This window comes from Triticum aestivum, chromosome 7D (genome assembly GCF_018294505.1).
Source record: "Triticum aestivum cultivar Chinese Spring chromosome 7D, IWGSC CS RefSeq v2.1, whole genome shotgun sequence".
NCBI classification, from domain to species: Eukaryota; Viridiplantae; Streptophyta; class Magnoliopsida; order Poales; family Poaceae; genus Triticum; species Triticum aestivum.
In genome coordinates, this window is record NC_057814.1 from 146,523,624 (window position 1) to 146,528,589 (window position 4,966).

The 4,966-nt window shown below is 40.3% G+C and overlaps 1 long non-coding RNA gene across 7 annotated transcripts; it reads left to right on the forward strand.

The window, feature by feature from the left end:
* The first annotated feature begins 6 nt into the window (after positions 1-6).
* Positions 7-4,035, forward strand: LOC123167968 (uncharacterized). Of its 7 annotated transcripts, none has more exons than XR_006484166.1 (5): positions 7-483; positions 1,100-1,839; positions 2,505-2,756; positions 2,902-3,559; positions 3,705-4,035. It is a non-coding gene; the product is annotated as an uncharacterized lncRNA (long non-coding RNA). The 7 variants fall into 7 exon arrangements; XR_006484168.1 differs by lacking the exon at positions 1,100-1,839 and having other exon boundaries at positions 2,902-3,349; positions 3,486-3,559; XR_006484164.1 differs by lacking the exon at positions 1,100-1,839 and having other exon boundaries at positions 2,902-3,043; positions 3,148-3,559.
* Positions 4,036-4,966: the final 931 nt, after the last annotated feature.

The window sequence follows — 4,966 nt, forward strand, 5'->3', positions numbered from 1 at the left end:
CCTCTCTGCACTGCGCGTCACCCTCATCCTTCCCCCGCGCCGTCCACCTCCCTCCACCGCGCGCCGCCACCCTCCTTCCCTGCGCCGACCGCCTCTCTGCACCGCGCGCCGGCCACTTCCCTCCCCCGCGCACCGCACTCCTCCTTCCCCAACGCCCGCCACCTACCTCCATCGTGCACTCCCGACTTCCTCGTTCATCCCGCTGTCATATCTCGGGCGCCGCCCTCCGGCAACCGGTGATGCTCCTCCCGCCACCACTATGCCTCCTTCCCGATGGAGCTACGCCGCCGCCGCGTGCAGGAAGTCCATCGCCTCCACCCCAGGCCGTTCAATGCCATCGTCGTGGACGTGCCCCGCTCTAACACCATGGATTGCGATTGAGCGGCAAACAATGGAGCCTGCAGAAGGAGCCGCGGGGTCGAGGACCTCCAGTTCGTCAGTCCAACAAAAGGCTGTAGAAAGTTGAGACTAGTTTGCATTAAGGTTAGCCCCTTTGTTTATTCATCAGTACAAGTTATTTAGTTCCACTTAGATTATGTTCAGTACATTGCGTCTTATTTTCCAGTGACAACAAATTTTACACATATAACAACTCCACATTTTTTATATGACACAACACTTTGGGTTGGCTAAATTTAGGTGAATGCTCTCTTCTGACTTCAACTGTAACTAAGAATCTTGCTAATAGGTTGCATTTCGAATCGAGAGTGCTGCTAATTGCCAGTGACGCTGCTTGTTTTCTCGACAAGGAAAAAATAGCCATTGCTGTTCTGAAGTTTCAGGAATTTCAAGGAACTGTTTTAGGAAGAATTAGCTTATTGAGCTACTGTAGATGGCTGGCATTTGTGCCTTGAAGGTGTGTGTGCATTTCATAGTTCACCAATCTTATCTGATTTCACTCACTTCCGTTACCATGTTATTTCTAGCATAGCATGTCTAAAAATGCAGAAGTAGTGCCAAAAAAATGTCATTGTGTTATGCATATAAAAACTTTATAAAAATGCACAAACTGCTGTGTTTTTTGGTAACTCACGGCTGTGTGTAGCTCTTGTATGTCTTCGAATACTTATGCATACTGTTGTTTGGTACATATCTTCAGTACAAGTTTGGAAAGCCAGGATGTTCTACCGCTGGCATACACCAAGTTCAGAGATGTTGCACGGAGTGAGCCGACACCGCCGTAAAAAATGGTTTATTAGCATAGTGTTGTTTGGTACTTATGCATACTGTTGTAGAAGTGAAAATTGTTGGGTGCATGTGCAGAAAAATTGTCAGTTCAGTTTTCAAAATTCTGTAAGTTTGTTTTTATTTTATAAAATTCTGTAGGTTTCTCGTGTGTGCAGCTACAAATCTGAACTATTTGTCTAGACATTCTAGTACTGATGCAATCGCCTAAAATAAGTTCAAGAAAAAATCAGTAAGTTTGGTGCGTGTGCTGCTACAAATCTAAAATTCTTCTTGAGTCATTCTAGTATTGGAATCTCTTTTAGTCTGTAGCATAGAGAATATTTTTATGCTCATTCGTTCATAGTATGAAGCTCATTTATAGTTTCTTTTCTCATTCTGTTAATTAAGAAAATGCTTATTGACCTTGAAGCATAAACCTCTCGGCAATGTAACATTCTGCTGATATTTTAATAACCGGTAAGCTGTCGTAGTGGGACAAGGTCATCATCTTGAGGAGGTCAGTGAGGTCAGTGATACCATGCACGCTGAAACGATGGCCCTACACCAGACTGTATGTGTAACTTGGGCTATGGGATGCAGGCTGGTGCTGCTTGAAACGGATGCGACTAACCTGTAGAAAGCATTACAGGAAGTGATTTAAGAGATGAATGTGTATGTTGCTGCACTACTGTGCTTGTTGTTTTTATAAAGTTGATTGCTGTCAAATTTTTGTTGCTTAAAAATGTTGCTATTTGTTTTTACAATGTCCATTTTGAAGTTCAAATTGCTGATGATTTTTATTGTGTTCATGTGGGTGCTTGAACATGATTCAAATGCTTTTATGAACAAGTTATCATGTATGTCTTGCCTGTGTAGCTCGTAAAACATACACTCTGTACAAAAGAAAAACACACTAGGTCTACTAGTTCACTGTGTATTTATATTATCAGTTCATAAATAAGCACATATAGAAGTTCGATTTGTGTTATTGAATCAGTTCGGTTCATCGGTTTCATATTGTATGACAATTTGCTACATGGGGGATTTTTGCATCAGTTCGACAAAAAAGTGTACAATAGTTCAAACTCTGAGAGCTATTAAGTTTTATTTTTTTTAGAATGGGAGTTGTATGTTTACTCTCTGCCTGTACAGTGCATTTTGTATTCCTGGTCGTTGTAGTTATTTTTTTGTGTTAATAAAAATGAATTTATGTATTTTTTGAATCATTCCTCCACTTCCACCAGAAGAAAAGTGATTTAGACTCTTTATTGCAATCAGTTAGTTGACTATCTTAGTTCAACTAGTTAACCGTCTTGATTCACATTTCTTGCTTCCAGGGTCAACGACGGTCGCCGCTCCTCGACCCTATTCTCGTTCGTCACCCAGCTCAACAGTCCACCTCGGTGCTCCACCACCGGTCCCTCGAAGAGCTGGCTGCAGGCCATCCATTGCTCCGCCCTGGATGCTGCCATGTGGTGGCTGGCCGTCTCACTCCAATGCACCTCCCTCTCTTTGTGTACTGGTCTCTCTCAAGACTGGAAGTTATCCCTGATGTACTCAACACAAGTTCAACATCATCATCTAAAAAGGTTCGATGATATCGTCATGAGGAATTCAAATATTCAAAAGGTTCATATAAGAAACCACATAAAAATACAGAGAACAAGAAAAAGATTCAAAAATATGTGGCTGCTGCATTGGAGTTACTCTGACCCATGCAAAAATAAATTGCAGGAAGCAAAAAAGAAAATCTATTTACTCACGGATGCAGACAAATTTCCGGAGCACAATAGACTCATCGGCGCATGAGTGACCATTCATTCAACAACAGTTCAATTACAAAAAGAACATCAGTTCAAAAAAATATATGCAAGAGGTTTGGGAGCCAAACAACTGATATTTTGTTGTGTTTTAATTTTTTGGGTGCATGATTGAACAAGAGAAAAAAAATGATGTATCATATATATTCTGTTCTTGTAGGAGGTTCAAAGATGGTCATGTAGCAAGTTAAGAGTTTGGTTTCATGAGAAAAATGTGTTTTTTGGTCAGGATTTTGCATGATTGATAGCCATAAGTGGCAGCCGGCGAGCAGTTCAAGCTGTCTGTTTGATAGCCATAAGGGATGGTCATCATTTTCCACATCCATCTGGACTGAATTATGTTACTCCCTCTGTTCACTTTTGTAAGTCCTTTAGGACAGCTGAAATTGAACTGTTTTAGGTGTTGTCTTAAATGTCTAAATGGTCTTACAAAAGTGAACGGAGGGAGTAGTCTTTTTCAGTTCATCTTTGAAATTTTGGTCCATTTTCTTTTTGCAGGATGCGTCGAAAAATAAAATAAAAGGCAGCAGCTCAAAAATAGATGAATATTGGAAGTCCGTTGCTATCTTGAGGTCTGTTACCCTTCAACTTATAGACATATATGCTTAGTTATTGTTGCGTAACATAGAGTTACCGTGGACGTTCATGCTCCTTCACTTGTGTATATTCAGTTCAACATTTGGTGATTCTTCAGGTCCCCTTAGCCGGCATTTTCAGTTCATCTTGCAGGTGTTTTGGGCAGTACAAAATACATCACCATAGTTAGTACAGCAAGGATGGCTTGGTAGTCGCTGGGATTCCCTGCAGTGGCCAAATCCCGGTGCCGCTCGTGATCTCCGCCTCCATCAGCTCCACCTCGCCGTAGCAATCAGTCCAGAGGAGGAGGTGTAGCTAGTTCACCCGGTCCATCCGATTTTTCTTTCAACATTTTCTTTGTGATGCATGCTCACTGATGGATCAACAACTATTTATTGACATGGAGATGCGCTCCTGCTTTTTTTGAAAAACAAGATGCCTTTGCATACTTCAAAGTTGCTGCTTGCTCCCACCTGTCAATTGTGCAAGTTCAGTGGGTGTCGTCGAGCATGTTCAGAAGTATGCCCTTTGTGCAGAAGTGTGAATTTTTGTCAGTAGTATATTTCATAGTAGAGGCTTCATGTGATCTTATGGAGCTTTATAGATGTACTGTCATTACACTTTTTAGGCCCTATAGTTCATTATATCATATATGTGTGGCCATTCAGTATGTATTACAGAATCAGTTCTTAAAAAAGAAGAACACATACATAGTTCGGTCAAAAAGAATGATCAGTTCGATAGTGCTCTCTCCTGCCTATTTTGGTTGATGTCCACAAATGGACAAAAAATTGTGTCAGAAATGTTCTATTATTACTGGCATATAAGTACAAAAAAAAGTTGAACACGAGGTACTACATTGGCTTTGAAAAAATGCTAAATAAACAAGAAAATTCAAGAAAGTTAAGTTCAAGTGGTAAAATAAGAGAAGTCTAGAACATCCTCGCAAAACAAAGTTGAGTAAAAAAAATGAAACACACAACATTTTCTTTTTGTTAAAAGTATTATTCAGTTCAACGATATAAACCATGCAAGTTCGGGGACGCAAATACCGTAAACTGTTGAGAAGCTATGAGGAAAATCATACCAAAAAAACAGAGTAAAGTCTAGTATGTTAAAACACAAAACACGCTTAGTACAAAACCATATAGACATCAGTTCAAGTACTCTTTTTTCGGAACCTTTCAAAATTACTCTCCAAAGAATACATCAGTACAAACGCACATGTAGATCAGTACAAGTACTCTGTTTTTTCTGACGGAAAAACAACACGACGGGTCTCACCATAATCGAAATTACTCTTCAACGGTTGCAAATTTGAGAAAATGTTCAACCTGACTAAGTTTCGTATTTTTGATATCTTTCTAACAGTATATTATTTGCCTCATTTCGACAAACTTAAA